The sequence below is a fragment of the Macaca nemestrina genome (genome assembly GCF_043159975.1).
Source record: "Macaca nemestrina isolate mMacNem1 chromosome 4 unlocalized genomic scaffold, mMacNem.hap1 SUPER_4_unloc_6, whole genome shotgun sequence".
Classification (NCBI taxonomy): domain Eukaryota; kingdom Metazoa; phylum Chordata; class Mammalia; order Primates; family Cercopithecidae; genus Macaca; species Macaca nemestrina.
The window spans coordinates 344,595-369,939 of record NW_027257560.1 but is presented as its reverse complement, the minus strand read 5'-3'; the positions used below and the strand labels follow the sequence as shown (position 1 = coordinate 369,939).

At 45.1% G+C, this 25,345-nt stretch overlaps 1 pseudogene; it reads left to right on the top strand.

The window, feature by feature from the left end:
* Window positions 1-9,160: 9,160 nt before the first annotated feature.
* On the top strand, window positions 9,161-19,572 carry LOC139361068 (zinc finger protein 669-like; annotated as a pseudogene).
* The last annotated feature ends 5,773 nt before the right edge of the window (window positions 19,573-25,345 follow it).

Below are 25,345 nucleotides of genomic sequence, written 5' to 3'. Positions count from 1 at the left end.
TTGGCACTTACTTACTTTTACTGGTTTATTACAAAGAAGAGAACACAGGAACAGCCAAATGCAAGAGATGCACAGGGCACACCACGGGGCAGAGAGGTCGGGGCTCCCATGCCGTCCCTGGAAGTGCCACCTCCCCAGCACCAAATGAGTTCACCAAACCAGAAGCTCTCCAAACCCAGTATTTAGAGGGTTTTATGGAGTTTTCATAACATAGACATGATGAAGTCATTGGCCACCCGTGACTAGCTCAATCTCCAGCCTGTCTCGTCTCCCCTCCCAGAGGTAGGGGTGGGGCTGATATGTCCAACTCTTTACTCATGACTCATCTTTCTGGCAACCAGCCCCAATCCTGAACCTGTCCAGGGGCCTGAAGCCACCTGTCATCTCATTATCATACAAAAGACACTCCTATCACCCCAGAGATTCCAAAAGTCTTAGAAGCTCTTGTGTCAGGTATTGAAACCTAAGACCAAATATTATAACCAATGATGTTCCTATCACTCAGGAAATTACAAGGGTTTTAGAAGCTCTGGGCCAAAAACCAGAAAGAATACTAAATATATAAACTATTGTACTATGTATCCCACTATCACGATACTTTTTTTTTTTGAGACAGCGTCGACCTCTGTTGCCCAGGTTGGAGTACAGTGGTGTGTACAGCTTATGATGCGATCTCAGCTCACTGCAACCTCCACCTCCCAGGTTCAAGCAATTCTTGTGCCTCACGCTCCTGAGTAGCTGGGACTACAGGTGTGCGACACTACAACTGACGAATTTTTGTATTTTTTAGTAGGACAGGGTTTCACTGTGTTGGCCAGGCTGGCCTTCAACTCCTGGCCTCAAGTGATTTGCCTGCCTCGGCCTCCCAAAAATCTGGGATAAGTCACAAGCCACCATGCCTGGCCTCACTATCACAATAATTATACTGAGAGGATTGGGGAGAAAAACGTGGGCAACAGGAGGAGGGGAGAGGGTAAGCAACCTGAATCCTTGTCTTCCACACAATCTAGAAGAACCAGCTAAAACATAAACATAGTAACCTCCAAGGAGCAGGGATCAGGGTGGAGAAGGGTAAGGTGGGGGATTGCTGGGTTTTATTGTGAGCCTTGTTAATTTCTGACTCTTAGAGCTGTATGCCTGTACAACTTTGCAAAAATGAGTATTTACCTGTAATCCCAGCACTTTGGGAAGCCAAGGTGGGCGGATCACGAGGTCAGGAGATCAAGACCATCCTGGCTAACACGGTGAAACCCCATCTCTACTAAAAATACAAAATATTAGCCAGGCATGGTGGTGGGCACCTGTAATCCCAGCTACTCAGGAGGCTCAGGCAGGAGAATGGTGCGAACCCAGGAGGCAGAGCTTGCAGTGAGTTCAGACCATGCCACTGCAATCCAGCCTGGGCGACACAGCGAGACTCCATCTCAAAAAAAAAGAAAGAGTATTTAATTTTTAAACAAAATCTGATACTTGACCAACAACAATAGTATATTAAGTGATACAGTTTTTTGTTTTTGTTTGAGAGGGTCTTGCTCTGTTGCCCAGGGAGGAGTGCCGTGGTGTAATTCTAACTCACCACAGCCTCAGATTATTGGGATCAGGTGATCAACCTCCCGAGCAGCTAGAACCACAGGTATGCACCCCCACGCCCAGCATTTTTTTTTTTTTTTTTTTTTTGGTAGAGGTGGAGGTCTCGTTATGTTGCTGGTCTTAAACTCCTGATCTCAGTGGATCCTACTGCCTCAGCCTCCCTAAGTGCTGGGATTACAGATGTGAGTCACCACACCAGGCCCAAGTGGCGTATTCTAAAATTTTTTGGAATCCAACCACTTTGAAAATGTATGGAGAGCTATAAATCGTCTCCTCATAAACACACATGGATGCACATACACAAAATTGTTGCACAGGATTTTGGGGACTTCATAAATTTCTGAAAGCCAGGTTGAAAACCTTAGGATTATAGATTCTGGTTTCTTTTTTTTTCTTTTTTTTTTTTGAGACAGAGTCTCGCTTTGTCGTCCAGGCTGGAGTGCAGTGGCGTGATCTCGGCTCACTGCAAGCTCCGCCTCATGGGTTTACGCCATTCTCCTGCCTCAGCCTCCTGAGTAGCTGGGACTACAGGCGCCCACCACCATGCCCGGCTAATTTTTTGTATTTTTAATAGAGGCAGGGTTTCACCATAGCCAGGTTGGTCTCAATCTCCTGACCTCGTGATCTGCCCTCCTCGGCCTCCCAAAGTCTGGGATTACAGTCGTAGCCACCGCGCCCAGCCCTAGATTCTGGTTTATTAAAGGAAATGTATTTCAAGTCAGAGCTTGTCGTTTATTGCACAGGAAAATAAAAACTTCATTTAAAAAATCAAAAACACCCACATGATAAAATGAGGTCCTGCTTGGTTTTAAACTACTTGGCCACCATCAGTTGTTTTCTTGACCACAGGATACACCTAAGTCCTAACTATGAATAAAGGTACAAACATTGTTTATTGGGCTTTTGGCTTCAGCCTTGAAATAGTCAGATTCTCTCAAACTCAGGAATGTGAATCGCTGTTGGGCTGATGCAGCTGTTTCCATTCTAGAAATGGACCTGGAATCACGTACTTTTCACTCATAGAGAGTCCTTTGTGTAAAAATTGAAAAGGCAAGGTCCCAAATTCCCCATATGGGTGTTTCTTCCAGTAGAGGAATTACTCTAATGACTTCTTAGCAAAACTTACATAATCAGGGCAGGCCATCAAAATACTCCAAAACACAAAGTTTAGCTCCATTTCTAATGGACCTGTCTCCATTGCTATCAATCTCACCAACAGCCTCACATCAAGTCAGAGGAACAGTTTTTTCACTTAAGAAGGATCTTCATGGCTGGGTGTGGTGGCTCACGCCTGTAATCCCAGCACTTTGGGAGGCCAAGGTGGGCAAATCACAAGTTAACGAGTTTGTGACCAGCCCGGCCAACATAGTGAAACCCTGTCTCTACAAAAATACAAAAATTAGCCGGGCCTGGTGGCACATGTCTGTAGTCCCAGCTACTCATGAGGCTGAGGCAGGAGAACTGCTTGAACCTGGGAGGTGGAAATTGTGGTGAGCCAAAATTGCACCACTGCACTCCAGCCTGGGCAAGAGAATGAGACTCCGTCTGGAAAAAAAAAAAAAAAAAAAAAAAAGAGGGATCTTCATGTTCTTGCCAATTTGCAAAAATGAAAAAAAAAATTGGTATCTGTTAACCAGAGGCAATGAAAAGCACCTCCCTGGCTGCTGTAGTAACTGGATCAGTAACTGTGATGGGAGATTCCAACCCCCGAGACCTGTGACTATGTCACACAGCAAAAGGGCTTTGCCACAGGCCTTAGGAGGAGTATCCTGGGCTATCCAGGGAGGTCCAATCTAATCCCATGAGCCTCTAAGAGCATAGAACTGGCCAGGCACGGTGGCTCTTGCCTGTAATCTCCACACATTGGGAGGCTAAGGCAGGCGGATCACGAGATCAAGAGATGGAAACCATCCTGGCTAAAATGGTGAAACCCCATCTCTACTAAAAATACAAAAATTAGTCGGGCATCGTGGCGGGCACCTGTAGTTCCAGCTACTCAGGAGGCTGAAGCAGGAGAATCACTTGAACCTAGGAAGTAGAGGTTGCAGTGAGCTGAGATCACGCCACTGCACTCCAGCCTGGGCAACAGTGTGAGACTCCATCTCAAAAAAAATTTTAAAATAGGGCATAGAACTTTCTCCGAGTGGAAGAAGAGAAATGCACACAGGGGAACTGGAGAGGCTGACCAGGTCCCTGGCCTAGCTAGTCCTGAGCTGATGGGACCACGTGCAAAGACCAGATAGAGGCCTCAGGAGCTGAGGGCAGCCCCCAACAGATGGCCAGCAAGGGAACAGACACCTCAGTCCTGCAACCACAAGGAACTATGTTTGGCCAAAAGTGCTTGGAAACAATTCTCCAGTGAGGAATGCAGCCCAGCCCACATGGTGATTTTTGCCCAGTGACACCCACGTCAGACTTCTGTCCCACAGAACTGTGAGATGATACAATTTCAATTGTTTTAAGCCCCGAAATTTGTGGAAATGTGGTAAAGCAGCAACAGAAATGAATACAGTGATTTACATGGAAACCCCTAGAAGAGTGTCTGGCACCGTGTTGACACCTGACAGGCGTTTCCGGACTTCCTTACATTGCCAGACAGGGCTGGCCACACTCCATCCAAAACAATAGATGATAGACTTGTTCTGACAAAACAGATTCAGTGAATTATAAATGGCCCAGAACACCTACAAATTTCAGGTTTCAGGTAAGTGATTGCCTTTCCTTTCACTTAGAAACCTCCCAATGCTCATCTTACTGATAAACTCTAAGTACCAAGCAGGAGACTAAACACCAGACAAACCCAGCCCCAGATGCCCCGAGGGAGCCCATCCCAGCACTCACTCCGCTGCACTGAAATGATGTCCAGGTCAGTTTATCTCACTAGACCAAGAACTCCAGCTCTCCATGTGTGAGTCACCAGTGCTGCCTCTGCATCTCTGCTTCTAGGATGGTGCTTCTGCACTTCACAGGAAATCTGTATCAATGTCTGTCAACACTATATATGAGAGTGTAACTTAATGTCTGCACAGAAAACATCAATTCTTTGAGGACCAGGGCCGGGTTTATTAGCCTTTGTCCTCCCACTGCCACTGTCTGGGACACCAGAGGCACTCAGTAGAAGTTGGTGAAGAGAAGGAAAAGGCAGAGGAGAGACAGGAAAGCAGGACCAACACTGCAGACACAGATTCCGAGGTGGCTGGAGGAGAGGCAGGGCAGAGAAACTTCCTGGATGCTGGAATGGGGTTCACTGTGATACCTGCTGCTGAATTTCAAATGCCAAAGGTGGTGCTTTGCTGACCTTGACCTCTGACTGCCCTTTAGCTTTCCCGACCTCAACACAGGGCACTTAGAAACTGCAATGTCAAGAAATTATGCTTCATTAAAGCATGGGAATGTTATTTACATGGACGTCCATTACTGCATTTTTTTACATGGGAATGTAAATAATTGAAGAGATTGGTAAAGACTAAATCATGCACATTCAATAACTTTGTAAAATATTAATGATAACTGAAACACAAATTTTGATGTTCCCCAAAAATGCTAAAATATAAAACAATACTGGCCAGTTAAAGATAGAAAACAATCCTAATGAAGCTCCCCAACAGACACATTAAAACTTCTCTGTACATTAAACATTTGGGATTTCAAAGGAAAACCCAGATTCATTCCATTCTTAATACGGCATTAAAAAAAAATTCTTAGGTAATACAATATTTCATTTAAAATTTACAAAATTCCATCACATTCATGATTTCATTTGATCCTCAAAACAATCTCCTGAGTTAGGCAGAACAGGTATTACTAACAACTAACTCCATTCTACAGGTAAGGGAACTGAAGTTCAGAAAGCACTTGGACTTAACAAAAGCTTTAATAGGGCCACATATAGAAACCAAATCTTCTGCTCAAAAGAACTAGAAGAAGTTATCTTTTACATATTATTCATACTTATATCCTGTCAATATCCAAAAACGTTTTGAGGTAGCCTGCAATAATAGACACCTATCCAATAAAAACATTAAAATGAAAAACGGGGAAAAAAAACAGCAGGTGACATGGGAGACAGACAAAGGTACATAGCAAAGACTGAGACTTACAATCTAAGAAAACTTCATCTCTGACCTTCCAGTTCCAGGGACATAATACTAAAGGAAACAACATGGTTTATAGACTCATCAACTGACAAAAGAGAGGTTGCATCAGTTCTTAACTGTGAAACACTCCTAGTAGCCACAGCAAATCTCTAGGACAACATATCAATGGTATCAAAGCAAGAGAATACTTCAGTGATAGAGTGAATTAAGTTCCCTGCTTGGGACCCAGGCCAGGGCTAGAGAAAAGAACTCTGAAATGTAGAGCTCAAAAATATATCCTCTGTCGGCCAGGCACGGTGGCTCACACCTGTAGTCCCCAGCGCTCTGGAAGGCCGAGGCAGGCAGATCACGAAGTCAGGAGATGGAGACCATCCTGGCTAGTAAAGTGAAATCCTGTTTCTACTAAAAATACAAAAAATTAGCCGGGCGTGGTGGCAGGCGCCTATAGTCCCAGCTGCTTGGGAGGCTGAGGTAGGAGAACAGAGTGAATCCAGGAGGCGGAGCTTGCAGTGAGCCTAGATCCTGCCACTACACTCCAGCTGGGCAACAGAGCAAAACTCTGTCTCCAAAAAAAAAAAAAAAAAAAAAAAAAAAACCCAAAAAACATATATACACACACACACACACACACATATATATATATATACACACACATATTTATATATATATACACACACATATTTATATATATATACACACACATATTTATATATATATACACACACATATTTTTATATATATATATAAATATATATATATATACACCCTCTGTCTTCTCCATACCCATGTGTTCCCTTCTGTGAGAGAATTCCTTACACCATTACGGGGAAGAGAATTTTTCTCTGCTCTATTTGCTTGAAAGAATTAAAAGTGTAGGGCAAAAATCTTGGAAATTATGTAGTTTACGATCCTCAAAAGTGAGAAAAATGAAGCCCAGAAGAGAAGGCCTTCCAGGAAAATTCCAGAGCCGGAGGTAGACCCCGTACATTGTTTTTGTTTTTGTTTAGAGAGAAAGTCTCACTCTATGGCCCAGGCTGGAGTGCAGTGGAGCCATTTCACTCGCTGCAACCTCCGCCTCCTGGGTTCAAGCTATTCTCCTGCCTCAGCCTCCTGAGTAGCTGCGATTACAGGCGCCCACCACCACGCCCAACTCATTTTTGTATTTTTAGTAGAGACAGGGTTTCACCATGTTGGCCATGTTGGTCTCGAACTCCTGATCTCGAGTGATCCGCCTGCCTAGACCTCCCAAAGTCCTCGGATTACAGGCGTGAGCCACCGTGCCCGGCCGACCTGGTAAGTTTTAATCAAGTACTCTGAATTATGCAACAAACACTAGGAAGTAACAGAAAAAAGAATTAATCTAAAAATCCTCTGGAGAGTCAAAGAATTGCAGACCTAAAATAGCATGAATACTTGGATTCATGGTTTTGAAAAAGGACCTCGCATTTACCCGCATGTACAAACTGCCTGCCCACCTCTATCAGAGCATTTTTCAAGCTGTGCTACAGTTAACTATGTACTGCCCAAATCCAATCTGTCCCTGCAGATCATAAGCTCTTCAAGACCAGGACTTCAGGAGAAAGAGCAAAACTTCAGAGAGAAGAGAGCCACCGAAACAGAGTTCATAGCAATGGGTCGGCAGGAGCTGATGACTGGAGGTGCGCGGTAGCGTTGGGGTCTGGGACAGCGGAGGGCAGAGAAGGCAAAAGGGCCTGCATGACACGCTACAGGGCTAGGAGCCACAGCTGCGATGATTAGTTCAGGTTTGTCTCGTATGCCTGTTACTTATACACCATCTCTTGTTCAGAAAGAACTTCAGGTTGAGTATTTGGACTCCTTGAACCTTCTGCTGTTTGTCTCCGGGACGTTTAACAGTCTTAAAAGGGGAAAACTGTCCAGTTCGATTTTCCTTCCTGGAACATTACAGGTTTTTCAAAAGTCTGATGAAAGCATTCACTAAGGAGTGATTCCACTTTCTCTGGTGGCTGAGAAATAGGCGTCTGAGGGGCAGCATCACGTCTTCCCATCAAGCTGAGGTCAGAATCTCCCCACCCACGGACCTCACCCTTGCTCTCCCCTCATAAATCTGACCTCTAACTGTAACTGCCTTGGCCTCATTCCATGGGTGTGGATGCTCCTGCTTGAAACGCATTTTCCAGCGCGCCAAATTCTTGGGAGAGCTTCTTCCACACTCCAAGCGCTGAGAGTTACAAAGTTCAATCTGGCTTTCCAGATTTTTTTTTCTTCCCATTACTAACGGAAGAAATCAAGAAGCGCCCGGCAGAAGGGCCCTGCTCCCTCCAATCAGAGCCCAGCTCGGGGCCAGAGCAGGAAGTGCGGCGGTGGGACGCCTGGTGGGACGCCTGGTGACATCCCCTCGCCCCCCGGGACCCGCCGGCCAGGACACAGGTCGGTGCGGCCGCTGTGCGACAGCTCCGGGCCCGCGCCTCTCGCTTCCTCCCGCCGGGCAAGTGAGAGGACAAACCATGCGGCGGGGGCGGTGCGACCCCACCAACCGCGACCCTCGCGCACGGACCCCCACTACACGCGCGTCCCAGGCGGGGTCGACCTAGAGGAGCCACGGGGGGCCGCACAGCCCCACTAGCAGGGCGGCCAGGACCCAAGCGCGTGGGTCCACGCAGCCACCTATAGAGGTGACAAAAGAGGAAACTGTCATGCGGGGCCAGGAAAAAGCCCCCACCCAGAGTCACGGACTCCCTCGTCCGAGGGTCCGCGCAGTCCCCTCGGTGAGTCTAGCGAAGCAGTCTCGCTGAGAGGGAAGGCGGGGAGGGTGGCGGAGTCTCCCACTGGCGGTGACCCGGGCCCCGCCCCACGAGTAGGATCTCGCAGGGCCCCCTCTGCTCACGCGGGGACCAGCCACGCCGCGGAGGACCGGGCAGAAGCCAGTGCCCGGGTCCATGAAGTCCCCTCCGCGGCAGACGCGATGGCTCGGGGAGCAGTGGGGACCGGCCCCCACCCGCAGGGCGACCGGCACCGCCGCGCGGGCCCACGCTTTATCGCAGCAGGCGCGAAGCCCCCGGTGCCACACGAGGCCGAGACAAAGCCCAGGCGCAAGGACTTCGGATCCCGAACTCGGACCCTGCGGAGCCCAGCTCGGAGCCGCCACGCCCGGGGCAGAGAACCCCACCCGGTCCGGAGAACCCGTCGCCCGTCGCGCCGTCTCACCTCAGGCCGCCGCCTCGCATCGCTCGCTCCTCGCAGCGGAGCCTGAGCCCACTGGAGCGCAGCTGAGCAGCCGACAGAGACGCGGCAGCCTCAACAATGGAGCCCCGGGGAGGGGCCGCCGCGCCGCTTCAGCCCGTGTTCCCCGTTCAGGATCCAGCTCGGATCAAGGAGCTGCAGCTGGCGCGGGGCTGCGGCCAGGAAACACACTATGCAGGTGCACACGGACCCGCCCACCGCCCGCCGCCCCGCCCCCAGCGGAGCCGGGCGCCTAGGGCCCCCTCCGGCCAATGGGGAGCAAGCCGCGCGGAGAGGGCGGGGCCTGGGGGAACAAAGGGAAGTTGGGCGGGGCGGCGCTGGGATTGGGCGTGCGAGGTCCCGCGGGAGGACCGGACCCAAGAGCTGGCCGGATCCTGGCCCCCTAGAAGACCCAGCTCAACGTCCACCTGCAGTCTGCTCTACAGGACGCGCTCATCTCAAGCCCAGAACTCAGGCTTTTAGGGCAGACAGCGAGAGACAGGCTTGCTTTACAAAAAGTGAAACTGAGGTCCAAGGAATAGGATTGCCTGTTGCCCGAAGTCACGTAGTCCCATTCACTCGTTCACCTTGTCATTCAGCAAACATTTGGAAGCAAGTATGGTGGGCGTTAGGAGTGAAGTAGGGCCGGGCGCGGTGGCTCCCGCCTGTAATCCCAGCACTTTGTGGGGCCGAGGCAGGTGGATCACTTGAGGCCAGGAGTTCGAAACCAGCCTAGCCAACAAGATGAAACCCCATCTCTGCTAAAAATACAAAAACTTAGCCGATCGTGGTGGCGCGTACCTGTGGTCCCAGCTACCGGGAAGGCTGAGGCAGGAGAATCGTTTGAACCCTGGATGTGGAGGTTGCAGTGAGCTGAGATGGTGCCACTGCATGCGCTCCAGCCTGGGCGACAGAGTGAGACTCTGTCTCAAAAAAAAAAAAAAAAAAAAAAAAAAAAAATTAATAGATGGGAAGTAGAAGCGAACTTAGGCCTTCCCTGAAGGAGCTCGGCCAAGGAGTACCTGAAATGTCTCTGCTTCTCTTTAAGGTCTGATAAAGGAACCAGGAGCGAGCACTAATCACTTCCCTTTCCTGCCTCAGAGCTTTCATATGTTTGCTGTTCCCCGCCTGAAATGCCAAGTACCAATGGAATTTTTTTATTTATAGAAATGGGGTCTCCCTATGTTGCCCAGGGTGGTCTCAAACTCCTGGCCTCAAGCTATCCTCTCGTCTCAGCCTCCCAAAGTGTTGGGATTACAGGCATGAAGCACTGTCCCCAGCCCTGATCGTCTTTCAAACCTCTTTCCTCATCTTATTTGAGCTTCCTGCTTCATGTGCCCCCACACCCTTGGTTTTCCTGTACTTCCATAGCTACTCTGCCAAACTTGTATATGTCTGGGCTCAGGCCAAATGCCCTTCCATTTGCAGTGGCCACTGCCACAGGAAATCTCATGCCCTTCCGGGCTTCACAAACCATCCACATGCTCTGCTGCCTGCCAGAGACATCCATCCCAGTCAGATGCCCAGCCCTGACCTTTCCCAAAGCCCCAGCTGGACATAGGGAAGCATCTCAAATTTTCCGTGGGCCAAAACAAAGTGGTTTATTAGTGCCCTAACCTGCTCGTCCACATTCTCGTGATTCTCTGTAAACAGCCCCTCCATCCACCCAGCTGCTCAGGTGAAAATCTCAAATCCTCCTCCAGTCCTTCCTCCCCAAACCTCTCATGCAGCCCTCTGCCTTCCTAGGACGCTGAGCACCCCTCACTCCCAGCACCAGCTGGGGTGCTGTCTGAGTCGCTGCCACCCACTTGGCATGAAGTGTGACCTCTCGCCCGGTGTGGTGGCTTATGCCTGTAGTCACAGCACTTTGGGAGGCTGAGGCGGGCAGATCGCTTGAGGCCAGGAGACTGGGACCAGCCTGGTCAATATGGTGAAACTAAAATACAACAATTAGCCAGGCGTGGTAATGCATGCCTATCATCCCAGCTACCCTACCCAGGAGGCTGAGGCAGGAAAATTGCTTGAACCTGGGAGGCAGAGGTGGCAGTGAGCCACCATCACAGCACTGCATTCCAGGCTGGGCAACAGAGTGAGACTCTGTTGCAAATAAAAAAAAAAAAAAAAGAAGAAGAAAAAGAAGAAGAAGTGTGACCTCTCTAAGGCAAGGCAGTGTCCCACTCTGATTCACTTCCATGTGCAAAACAGGACCTGCACCCTGAAGGCATTCACTCAGGGAGGCTGCTGGGATGGGTGGATGCACAGTTAAGGTCTTCATGGTGGCTGGGGCTGACCCCATCCCCATCGCTCTTCCCACACACACCTGCACACTCATCACTCCCACGCTCACACCCACCACTGAAAGCCTGGCCCCTAATCTGATTTGCCTAACAAGGTCCCCGGATGAACAACACAGGCTTCCCTACCTCTCCCCTGCTAGGGCCCCACCGTGTTCTGGGATGTACTCAGGGATCAGGAGAACAAAACCTCAGGGAGTGAAAGGACATTCCAGGGTGCAGGCCTCTGCATCCCCCTCCATGCCCTCACCCCTGCCTGACACACCCTCCCCCCTGTACCTGGCCAGCTCCTACCAACCCTTAAAGTCTCACCAAGTTCTGTTGTGACAGCCATACCCTAAAGTGACTGACCCCCCAATGACCTATGCCCTTGCATAGTCTTCCTGACCTTAGATACGAGCAAAACCGGTGACTGGCTTCTAAGCCATAGGCCCTGGCAAAAGCAATGGGATGTCACTGTCACAGTGCATCACCTTCGCACACTAGAGAGAAATGTTCCACCTGCAGGTGCTGCTGAAGGGAGATGCTGTGCTGAGAAAGACCTTTGGAGGGGCCCCATAGGCAAGGAAGCAAAAAGCTGGGCCCTTGCCAAGCGGGTCTGAGGAAATGAATTCTGCCAGTAACCTCAGCGGACCTGAAAATGGATTCTGCCCTGGGGGAGCCTCAGATGAGGATGCAGCCCAGCTGCTTAGCATGAGATCCCAAGCACAGGACCCGCTTAAATAGGCTCAACTCCTAGCTTGTCAAAATTGGCTTGTGTTGTTTTAAGCTTCTACATTTTTAGTTATTGCCTATGAAAGTGTTAAAATGTGAGACAATAACTTAGGTCCCCTCCCCATCACACACATTCTTCCTTCTGGCATTCATCACAATTCTACTTATTGATTTAAAATCTCCCTCTTGACTGGGTGCAGTGGCTCAGGAGTTCCAGACCAGCCTGGCCAACATGGTGAAACCCCATCTCTACTAAAAATACAAAAATTAGCTAGATGTGGTGGTGTAATCCTGTAATCTCAGCTACTCCGAAGGCTGAGGCAGGAGAATTGCTTGAATCCAGGAGGCAGAGGTTTCAGTCAGCCATGATGACACCATTGCACTCCAGCCTGAGTGACAAGAACAAAACTCTGTCTCAAAAAAAAAAAAAAAAAAAAAAAGTCTCTTGCCACTAGTGTGAAGGTCCCATGAGAAGAAAAATGGAAACTCTTGCTCATAAGAGTGTCCCAAATGCCCAGCACGGTGTAGTTCTAGGGCAGTTGGTCAATGGTGGACACTGCTGGTTGGAGGGCCCAGCTGGCCCTCCCAGCTGCCTCCTCCCTGGTCATGTTCCATTATAGAAAACAGAATAGTTTCATGCCTTTCCAGAGTCCCTCTTAGTGGGGATGGGCCAAGTGACATTGTCCTGCCCCGGGAGATATAAGTGGAAGTTGGCTGAAAGGTTTCTAGCCGTGGTGTGCTGGGGCGATTTGAACCAGGACATGAGAGCTGACCGTCCATTGTTCAGGAATTCTGCAAGTTGATTGTTCAACACATTCAGTACTTAAAAATATCAAATAATATAAACTCGCAAATTAAAAAATGCATTAAACCAGATGCAGTGGCCCACGTCTAACACATTGGAAGCCTGAGGCAGGAAGATCACTTGAGCCCAGGAGTTCAAGACCAGCTTAGGCAAAAAAGGAAGAGCCTGTCTCCACAAAAAATTTAAAATTAGCTAGGCATGGTGGTGTGTGCATGCAATCCTAGCCACTCAGGAGGCTGAGGTGGGAGGATCGCTTGAGCCACCTGTTCAAGGCTCCAATGAGCTATGATAGTGCCACTGCACTCCAGTCTGGGTGACAGAACCAGACCCTGTCTCAGAAATAAACATATTTCATATATTAACAAATTTATAATAAATGTATATTTACATATACATGTATGTATTATAATTATATATTTAGACATAAATATATATTTCTTGTTTTATTTATTTATTTATTTATTTATTTATTTATTTATTTTGAGTTGGAGTTTAACCCTTGTCACCCAGGCTGGAGTGCAATGACACAATCTGGGCTCACCGCAACCTCCACCTCCTGGGTTCAAGGGATTTTCCTGCTTCAGTCTCCTGAGTAGCTGGGATTACAGACACACACCACCATGCCTGGCTAATTTTTGTATCTTTAGTAGAGATGGGATTTCTCCATGTTGGTCAGGTTAGTCTCAAACTCCTGACCTCAGGTGATCTGCCCACCTCGGCCTCCCAAATTGCTGGGATTACAGGTGTAAGCCACTGTGCCCAGCCTATATGATATATTTATATATTATAATTATGTATATTTTATATACTTATATATAAATATCAATATAAAACCTTTCCTTGCCTTCTCTTGTTTCTACCTACAGTCAGTCCCATGACTTCAAATACTATCTACATGTAGTAATTTTAAATGTATGTTTATATATATATATATATTTTGTTGTTGTTGTTGAGACGGAGTCTTGCCCTGTCGTCAGGCTGGAGTGCAATGGCGCAGTCTCAGCTCACTGCAACCTCTGACTCCCGGGTTCAAGTGATTCTCCTGCCTCAGCGTGCCAAGTAGCTGGGCTTATAAGCGCCCACCACCACGTTCAGCTAATTTTTGTATTTTTAGTAGAGACAGGGTTTTGCCATGTTGGTTAGGTTGGTTTTGAACTCCTGACCTTAACTGATCGCCCACCTCGGCCTCTTAAAGCGCTGGGAATGCATGCGTGAGCCACCTTGTCCAAAATATTTTTCTGTTTCCAAACATTTTACAAGAGAGGAAAGCGGAGAATAAATCATCTGACATACTACTATAAAAAGAAAATCTTTGTGCCTCTCTTCTTTTCATCTTTCCTAAGTGTACATATTACCAAAATGTCTTTAGGTTGAGGTCCCCCCGTGAAAACTTTACAGGGTGTGTGTCCTCAGACACCCTCCTGTCTTTTCCTAGTCCTGGCATTTTAGAACTGTCTGGGGATGATCCAGGATACCCGCTGTGGCCATGTCTATCGGAGGGTCTAGTGAGTATCAGCCCCGGGGTCATCTCATCACCAAGGACAGCCTGAGGTAGGGGGTAGAGTCTCTCAGGGGAGCAGCTGGATGCTCTTGGCCTTAGAGGAATCTCCTGGTATAGTTTCATCTAAAATGGTGACCCCTTAGGGTTATTAAAATTTTAGGACATTAAAATGAATGGACAATACAACATAATGTCATTAAAGCTAGGTCATTAAAACTGTTCCTCCAGCCGGAGCTTTTATTCCTCAGAGACACATTGACGGTCTGCCAATGGGATGCTGATATTGAGAGGAAAGGGCAGAAATGATTTCTGCTCTCTAGATTGTCTCAGGTTTGTGAAGAGAGAAAAACTGTCCCAAAGGACAAGGAAAACCCACCCCAGAGAGGATGTGCAAGAACCTGAATATGAAAATGCACTCAAGGCACACAGGAGGACAAAGAGCAGTGCCAGTGCCTCCTAGGTGGTCACTGAGGACTTTACTGAACAGGGTGGGTGTCCTGAGGGATAGAATGGCCTACCGTGACACTTAGAAAGGTCTGTGTTGGAGTCAGCGCTGCCTCTCCCTGAGTTTGTTACCTTGATAAGGCTTGTCCGCTTATATGAGTTTCAGTTTTTCTTTTCCTTTCTTTTTTTTTTTTTTTTGAGACGGAGTCCCGCTCTGTCGCCCAGGCTGGAGTGCAATGGCCAGATCTCAGCTCACTGCAAGCTCCGCCTCCCGGGTTCACGCCCGTTCTCCTGCCTCAGCCTCCCGAGTAACTGGGACTACAGGCGCCCGCCACCTCGCCCGGCTAGTTTTTTGTATTTTTTAGTAGAGACGGGGTTTCACCGTGTTAGCCAGGATGGTCTCGATCTCCTGACCTCGTGATCCGCCCGTCTCGGCCTCCCAAAGTGCTGGGATTACAGGCTTGAGCCACCGCGCCCGGCCATGAGTTTCAGTTTTTCATTGACTGTAAGATACATGTTGTCAGTACAGTTTGAAAGATAAAGGTAATATTTCCAAAGTAGCAAGGTAAAATGACGTATTTTATTTGCTAAAAGTTCATATTTATTTCTTCCCCAGAGTGAGTGTAGTAAGATTTAAAGGTCTGTTCTTTTCAAGGGTAATTTCAAATGGAATTGTAGGACTTAGCTTTGTGAATGCTACTGGTGAAATAAAAGTATGATAGATAAATTGATGATTTACAAGGATTCACCAAAATGTCAGTTCCCCTCTTGTAGCATGGTGAAGAATTTATGACAGTGGACACATCTGTGTCCTCTTATCTGGATATCTGAGGGGTTTTTTGGTGTTGTTTTATGTTTTTTTGTTTTGGAGACACTGTCTTGCTCTGTAGCCCGGCTGAAGTGCAGTGGCACTATCTCTGCTTACTGCGACCTCTGCCTCCCGGGTTCAAGTGATTCTCCTGTGTCAGCCTCCCGAGTTACTGGGATTATAGGCACCCACCATCACACCCAGCTAATTTTTGCATTTTTAGTAAACACGGGGTTTTAGGCCTGGCACTGTGGCTCAGGCCTGTAATCCCAGCAATTTGGGAGGCCAAGGTGAGTGGATCACGAGATCAGGAGTTCCAGAGCAGCCTGGCCAACATGGTGAAACCCTGTCTCTACTAAAAATACAAAAAAAAATTTAGCTGAGCATGGTGGCAGACACCTGTAATCCCAGCTACTTGGGAGGCTGAGGCAAGAGAATTGCTTGAACCCGAGAGGTGGAGGTTGCAGTGAACCAAGATCTTGCCACTGCACCACAGCCCAAGCGACAATGCAAGACTCCGTCTCAAAAAACAAAAAATACAAACAGCAAAAAGGCGGGGTTTTGCCATGTTGACCAGGCTGGTCTCAACATCCTGACATCAGATGATTGCTCACCTCATCCTCCCAAGGTGCTGGGATTACAGGCGTGAGCCACCATGCCCTGCCCACACTATTTTATTTTTATTCCCTAAATTTTAATATGTTTGAGTTTGTCTGTTCCTTTATCACTGTTTTCTTACATAAAATAAATTCTGCCTAATCCTTCGTAAAAAAAAAAAAAAAAATCTTTCTGTGACTTCTGAAAGTGTTCTGGTTTTATCTTTCATATTTGAATATATAATAAGTTGATTATGGGTCATGGAATAGAGAAGAATGCAGTGCATTTTCCTAAGCAGATGCCAGCCTGGTTTGCCTCATATTTTAAAGTGCATGTGATTTCTTTTTCTATTCTACAGTGCCTACTCTATCACTCATCAACTTTTCATTTAAATGCTGGGTCATTAAGACTTCTTCCCATTGGTCTGCTTGCTCATCTCTCTGCTAATACTGTGCTGTCCTGAGTATTTTCGTTTGAAAACCTTAGAAGTATGTTAGACAAGCCATCACTCTTTTTTTAGATGACTAAAAAGCATTAGACATTTGTCATTTTTACTACGCATGAAAAAGTAATTTTTCCTGCCTAAAAAAAACCTGATTTGGGAATTTATGTGATTTCATAGGAATAGCATCTGGAAGTGGTGACATTAATGTCCTTTTTTAAAAACAGGTGTCGTATTTACTCTTATTCCTTTCTACCTTGACATTGTGCAACAGAAATTTGAAAAATTATTGTATTAATATTGTCCAATATCAATTATTGGTTTTATTTACTACTCAATTAAATTTAATAAGCCTACTCTCTCTTGGTATAATCACATGGAATGGGCTCAACTCCCCAGTTAATAAGTGACAGCACATGTAAAATATTGTGTACCAGGGAAACTCATTGAACACTTAGTGTTCAGACTGTGGTTTGGTGTCTGGTTCTCTAAGCACCACTGCAGTGAAAATAATAGATCTTCGGCAGAAAAAGTTTTGGCAAATATATTGCATAAGCCATTTAGATGCAGTGAATCATTCTTATTACTTGGGTTGGTGGAATCCCTTTCAAAATGTAAGTTACTAATACAAACAAAGATGGAACTCTGTGAGCAGACATTTTTAAGAATAAGTAGTCTCAGGACTGATAATATTAACTCCTTTATGCACATCAGGTAGAACTTTATTATGACAGATACTAGAAATGTACAAAGTGAAGTTAAAAGGTAACTCCTAGCAGCACATCTTACTCCCTGGATTCTCTAATGAGATAGGTGTTTCTACTTTGCTGTTGCCTTTTTGAATAGTTCAATTCTCACATTAGTACTGCTGTGTGGGAGGGAGTATGTGTGAACAGAGTGAGAGTTGTGACAATCAAGTCATAGAATAAATGCTTGGAAATTTTAGAATCATGTAAACAGCTTATGGATTGAGTATAGATTCCCAGTGCTGTCAGTCTCACCCGTCCTACTATCCACATATGTGGAATGTTCTAGGACTCCATGGCTTTTGAGGATGTGGCTGTGAACTTTACCCAGGAGGAATGGGCTTTGGTAGATTCTTCTCAGAAGAATCTCTGCAGAGAAGTGATGCAGGAAACCTGCAGGAACCTGGCTTCTGTAGGTAAGAATGACAACACATTTCACTTAATTACAGAAGTATTTCCCTATCATCAGTGCTATTTGTGATTTGGAATGTGGCAAGGGAATGATTTGGTGAAGAAATTAGGCATGGGCACTGTGTACAATGAACATGAAATCTAGTAATGTTTCTGTAGTTTGTAATAATTCATGATAATTTTGTGGGTCTGCATTTTAGGAAACAAATGGAAAGACCAGAATATTGAAGATCACTTTGAAAAACTTGGGAAAGATATAAGATAATTTGCACTGAGAAGAGGAAATAAAGTCCTCTGAAGGAATCTTAGCTGGTCATGAACTTAAAAACAAGCAATCAAAACAAATAGAGTCACTTGAAATTTATTTTTTTTAGAAAAATTTCACCCAAAATGTAACGTACTTCAAGGTAGCAGTCAGTGTTTGGAAAACAGTTTACTTGAAAATAGCACTACAAAATTGTGTATATGAATGTTACTAATTTGGTCATAGCCATGCAGGTGGTAGCTGTGTTTTCAGTAGTAACCCATTTACTTTCAAATAATTCAATCATGGCAATAATAATAATAATAATAATAATAATAATAACAATGCATTTTCCTTGGTATTGGTTGCAGTGTAAGGCCAAGACCTATTAGTAAGTAGAAAGTTATTAAACCAACCAATAATAATGTGCTTGTCATTTTTTACAGAAATCATGTGGTACAGAGACTGTGTGAAAGCAAAGAAGGTAGACAGTATGGACAAGTAGTCAGCCAAATTCCAAATCTTGATCTGAATGAGAACATTTCTACTGGATTAAAACAATGTGAAAGCAGTGTTTGTGGAAAAGTCTTTGTACATCATTCCCTCCTTAATAGGCACATCCTGGCTCACTCAGGATACAAACCATATGGAGAGAAGCAATATAAATGTGAACAATGTGGGAAATTCTTCGTTTCTGTTCCAGGTGTTAGAAGACACATGATAATGTACAGTGGAAATCCAGTTATACATGTACGATATGTGGGAAAGTGTTTTATTTTCTCAATTCATTTGAAAGACATCAGATCCGGGGCCTATCATGGGGAGGGGGGAGAGGGGAGGGATTGCATTGGGAGTTATACCTGATGCAAATGACGAGTTGATGGGTGCAGCACACCAACATGGCACAAGTATACATATGTAACAAACCTGCACGTTATGCACATGTACCCTACAACTTAAAGTATAATAATAATAAATTAATTAAAAAAAACATTAACCATTAATGAAAAAAAAAAAAAGAAATCACTGGCCAACAGTTAATAAACTTCTATTTTACAAAAAAAAAAAAAAAAAGAAAGAAAGACATCAGAGAACTCACACAGGAGAAAAACCCTATAAATATAAACAATGTGGTAAAGCGTTCACTGTTTCCGGTTGTTGTCTAATACATGAACGAACTCACACTGGAGAGAAACCCTAGGAATGTAAGGAATGTGGGAAAACATTTAGATTTTCTTGTTGTTTTAAGAGGCGTGAAAGGACTCACACTAGAGAAAGATCCGATACATGTACCAAATGTGATAAAGCCTTCAGCTGTCCCACTTCCCTTCGTAACCATGGAAGCATTCATACTGGAGAGAGACCCTATGAATGTAAACAATGTGGCGAAGCCTTTAGTCATTTGAGTTCCCTTTGTAACCATAGAAGTATTCATACTGGAGAGAAAGCCTATGAATGTAAACAATGTGACCAAGCCTTCAGTCGTCTCAGTTCCCCTCACCTCCACGAAAGAATTCATACTGGAGAAAAACCCTATGAATGTAAGAGATGCGGTAAAGACTACGCTCGTTCCAGTCATCTTACTCGCCATGAAAGAAGTCATGATATAGAGGCTGGGTATAGTGACTCGGCCTATAATCCCAGCACTTTGGGAGGCCAAGGTGTGTGTATTGCTTGAGCCCAGGAGTTCATAACCAGCCCGGATTAAAACAATGTGAAACAACCTGGGCAACACGGTGAAACCCTGTCTCTAGAAAAAATAAAATAATGCCAGGCACGCTGGCTCAAGCCAGCTACTCGGGAGGCTGAGACAGGAGAAGGGTGTGAACCTGGGAGGCAGAGCTTGCAGTGAGCCAAGATCGCACAACTGCATGCCAGCCTGCGCGACAGAGCGAGACTCCATCTCAAAAAGAAAAAAAAAAAAAAAAGAAAAAAGAAAATAATTAACTGGGCATGGTGGCACATTTCAGTTGTCTTAGTTCTTTTTCAAGGACATAAAAAGCCACAGGGGGTTGGGGGAAAGCCCTGTGCATGCGGATCACGAGGTCAGGAGATCGAGACCATCCTGGCCATCATGGTGAAACCTCGTCTCTACTAGAAATACAAAAATTAGCTGGGTGTGGTAGCATATGGTTGTAATCCCAGGTACTCAGGAGGCTGAGGCAGGAGAATCACTTGAACCCAGGAGGCGGAGGTTGCAGGGAGCCGAGATTGTGCCACAGCACTCCAGCCTGGTTACAGAGTGAGATTCCATTTCAAAATTAAAGAAAATAAATAAATAAATAAAGCCCCTTGAATGTAAGAAATGTGGTAAAACATATACTCTTTCCCATTCCCTCATAAGCATGAAAAGGCTCACATTGCACAGAAACCTTAAGAATGTAGGAAATGTGGTCAGGCCTTCAGATTTTCCTGTTTTTGAAGATTTGGGAGGACTCAGAGTGGAGAAAAGACTTTTGAATCTAAATTTGTGGTAAGGCCTTCAGTTATGTTAGTTCCATTTGAAGACATCAGCTGATTCCTGAGAAAAACCCTATGAATGTCCAGAATGTGGGAGTGTTTCATTTCTCTCATACCCACTCAAGGACATATGAAAATGCACACTGTAGCTGGCTGGACCTTGTAAATACAAGAACGTACACAGGATTAAAACTCTAATAGTTTAGAAACTGCAACAATATTTTCAGTTTTCACATTTACTTGAAAAGTCATGTGAAAACTCCCATGGGAAAGAAGTTCTATAAGTGAAGCTTTTCTAATTTGGAAAGCCTGATGCAAATTAATTATGGTGCAGTGCTTGAAAAAAATGTATGAAATGTTACACAAGTTACAAGTATATTGTTTTTATCAGTGGCTCATTCTTAAAGAGTCTTGAGTATGCATTTCACTTTGTTTTGCGGGAAACCTTGAGGTGAGAGTTCCGTAAATGCTCTTTAAGCAGTAGTACTTGAGTTTCATAGATAATGATATTAAGTTTGTTGATAGAATTTTTGTCTATTCATTTGATAATGTGCTGGATTCATGGTTGAATTTAATTTTTCTAATATGTAGGTACATTTAATTTTTTTTATTTCATTTTTTTTTTTTTTTTTTGAGATGGAATCTCCCTCTGTTGCCCAGGCTGGAGTGCAGTGGTGCAATCTCGGCTCACTGCAACCTCCGCCTCCTGGGTTTAAGTGATTCTCCTGCCTCAGCCTCCCGAGTAGCTGGGACTACAGGTGCCCACCACTATGTCCAGCTAATTCTTTGTATTTTTGGTAAAGACAGGATTTCACCATGTTGGCTAGGCTGGTCTTGAACTCCTGGCCTCATGATTTGCCCACTTTGGCCTCCCAACGTGCTGGGATTACAGACATGAGCCACTGCACCCGTTCAGGTAAGTTTCATTTGTATGTATTGTCCTGTGATTAATGGACCAGTGAATAATGATTGTGAATTGTTGGGACTGTCTTACTAGCCTCATTTGGCAAATTTTGATTATCCCTTGTTCATTATACACATTCCACCTTTCTTTATTAAAGGAAAAACTACTCTTGATGTAAAGATGTTTATTTTTTGCTAATAATGAGTTAGCATTAATTCCTAAGTACATAAATTTTACCATGGAGTATCATCTCGTGAGTTCTTTGCATTTGTTGCCCTTTATTCTTTATTATTTCTGTCTATTATTTGGATCATTCACTTTGAATGAAGGAGAGAGGACTGTGATAGGACAACATGTTGTAACCAATCTGAGGGAGGAAGCATTCAATCTCTCAGTCACATATGATATCATTCGGCTTTTCATCGATGCCTTTCTTATTGTAGTAGATCGTATTGCACCATTATGATATGATAGTTTATATATTGTTTTTTAGAGTATTACAGTCTTACCAGTCTGTGTGACATGATTCAGTTCCCTACCAGCCAACAGACAAAGCAATCACATAGTCCTGTAGGAACAAAGGAACATCCTCGGCCGTGTGCAGTGGATCACGCCTGTAATCCCAGCACTTAGGGAGGCCGAGGCCGGTGAATCATGAGGTCAGGAGTTCCAGACCATCCTGGCTGACACGGTGAAACCCCGTCTCTACTAAAAATACAAAAAATTAGCCATGTGTGGTGGTGTGTGCCTGTAGTCCCAGCTTCTAGAGAGGCTGAGGCAGGAGAATGTTGTGAACCCCGGAGACGGAGCTTGCAGCGAGCTGAGATCAAACCACTGCGCTCCAGCAAGGGTGACAGAGAGAGATTCTGTCTCCAAAAAAAAAAAAAAAAAAAAAAGGAACATCCTCACTTTTTTCATGCTATACCACTCTCTGCTCCTAAGTTAATCCCTGTTTGGGCCTATGGGAGCTTACACCATCCTCCTATATGTAATTAATAACTGATGTCTGGTTTTTCTGTTTAGTAATAGATGTTATGTGTTTAACGGTGCCAGTAAACGTAGGGTGCTCATTCCTTCCTCACCAGTGGGGTGCATGAGATGCTATTGAAATAATTGGCAACACAAATGGAATGGACCAGCCCTCATGCAGGACACCTGCTCAACTTGACCTACCTGCTGTCCGCTGACGGTTCCGTAACACATCAGCAGTCACCTGAGTCAGAACCGTGAGCTGATGATGGGCTTTCCCTTTGGTCTGCACAGCGTTCTGTCATCTTCAGGTGTTTTCATCTTCTCCCACACTAAAATGCTCTCATCTCCTAGACATGAATGTTTCATTGCACCCGAGCATGACATTTGGCCTTTGCTTAGCAGGCAGTTTTGAGGCCCTGACTTATTAATGCACAGAAGCGCAGCACATAAACTAACACTTAAGTCCTAATTAGCAAGGATCAGGCTGTATCTCTGTAGTCCCTGCATCTACTCTGGTCACCATCTCTGTATGCTGAGGGCAACCATGTGAACATTATTAATTATTGTACACTCCAAGATAATAGTTATTATGTAGGCAGAAGTAGTGGCCTTGTTTGTTTCTTGTGCTGCTGCTCCCCTTGCCGCTGTCCCATACACCCTCCTGATGAGGTGTACATCTATGGTTCCTCATGATTCAGGCACTGATGAATACAGAAATTGGGAAGAAAGAGTTTGACATTAGCCCCTATCGAGGGATATGAAGAAGAGTCTCAGTTGCTTGCATTGAAAAATTCCTAGCGAGTGTGTGGGCTTCTCTTATCACTGCTGCTTATCAGCATGTCAAAAGTCGAATCTTCGGATGGCAAGTCTTCCCGGCCTTAGACATAATGGCCTTACTGCGTGTGGAGCTAACCCCAGGAAGATGAAGTGACAGTCTCTGGAGGATTAGGTGGTCTCCTCCAATGTGACTTGATGGGTTCCTGAACTCTTTCCTGTAACCATGCAGAGAGTCTACACTGCCAGTGATCATGTGCCTCAACTCTGTAGATGTAGAAACTCAAAATATTCAACATATTCTGAAACAGTTTCCATTGAAAGGAAAGAGAAAGACAGTTAGGTGCCACGCTCCGGTCAAGAGAACTAGTACATGGCTCACAAGAACACTCTGTTGCTACTGTCTGTGCTTCTGTCACAACAAATATCCTGATCCTTCAGTTTTAAGGGTGTAGGGCCATTTTCCTTCCTTTCTTACTGGTAGTTCTCAAGATAACTGCATGATATGCTGAGAAGACAATATCCTGATAATCAGGTGACATTGGTCAGAACAGCCCAGGCTCTGTTATAGTCCCTGCTCAAAACAGAATGGCCTTTAACACTTGTGTCCAGCAAACCACATCATTTGAGAAAACCCAAGGTGGGCTTCTTTCTGGGGTCCCTCAGTTGTGGTGCAAGTGAAGCATTTACAGTCAAAACTCCATCCATCTGCTCTGGGTAGCCTTCGTGATCTTGTGGTAGCAGTTCATATTGAATCCTAGACTTCTGTTGTCTTTTGTTTGCTATTTGTAAGTAATAAATTCACTTCATGGAATTTATGTATGAATGTGTTTGGTCTCATTGTACTCAGAAAAGTTGGTAGCCATTGCACAGTGAACCCGCTTCATAATTGGTGAAAACACCTATGGCCCCCTTGTGTCACAGTAAGGAGGTTAATTCAGCCAAACATAAACTTCATGTTCGTAAAACCCTGTAGCACAATTATTACCATGCGGGAGGCCTTTAACAATGGTGATGCTGATTTGAAGAACTCTGAAGGAAGAAATTTACACAAATAGGTTGGGTACATGGGAGTCCCTCCTAACTTAAAGAAAACCTTACTCCCCTCTGCCTAAAAGAGTGGAGAGGCGAGGCACCGTGGCTCAGACCTGTAATCCGAGCACTCTAGGAGGCCGAGGTGGGCAGATAATAAGATATCAGGGGTTCAAGACCAGCCTGACCAACATGGGGAAGCCACATCTCTACTAAAAATACAAAAATTAGCCGGGCATGGTGGTGGGCACCCGTAATCCCAGCTACTTGGAGGCTGAGGCAGGAGAATTGCTTGAACCTGGGAGGCGGAAGTTGAAGTGAGTCAAGACCACGCCACTGCACTCCAGCCTGGGTGACAGGGCAAGACTCCATCTCAGGGAAAAAAAAAAAGTGGATAAGAACTGAAACAGGTTTAAAATTTCACCGAATTGGAAATGCAAACTTTACAAAAATAGTATTTCAAATAAAATGCTAAATGAGTGCTCATTGAATTTTATGCCTCCACAAAGTAGGTTGTGAATTAACTTCCACATCTGTTGCAAGCCACCAAAGTTGGGCAGCCTCCGTGTCTGAAATTCACATGTGGCTCAAATAAGAATTATACCTGGGGATACCCCAAAATTTAAATATGGTATCCCCTGTGATATTATGAGGAATTACTGTACATAAAACAGGTTGTCTTCCTTTAACTCTGAAAATCATATTATCTTGCTAAATTCTCCAAAACACATCGCTCTGCAGTATCCTATGGTGGACATAGGTTTCCTGACCAATGAGCAGTAAAAGTCAGTGTGTGCGACTCACCTATGTTCTTATCAAAATGGAAATCCCCGAATCCTACCAGTTAGAATAACATGTCAGAATGTCAGATTTTTGGAATCTATAGGTTTTCTGTAAGGTTATTAGGTATTGATTCCATTTTTAAAATAGTTATCAATATATTTAGATGACCTATTTCTCCTATGTTTTAGTATTAATAGATTGTGTCTTTTAATTCATCCAGTTGGTCTAAGTTACCAAGTTTGTGGGTTATGGAGATTGTAATATTCTTTATTATTTTATCATCCATGGGTTCTCTAATATAAAGGCCTCTTTTAATTCTTCTATTATTAGGTTGGTGCCAAAGTAATTGTGGTTTTGGACCGTGAATTTTAAATTTTTATAATTAGGCTGCAACACATCTTTATTAATCAAAATAGAACCCATTACAATGGACTGGACACAGTGGCTCACGCCTGTAATCCCAGCACTTTGGGAGGCTGAGGCGAGCGGATCACGAGGTCAGGAGTTTGAGACCAGCCTGACCAAC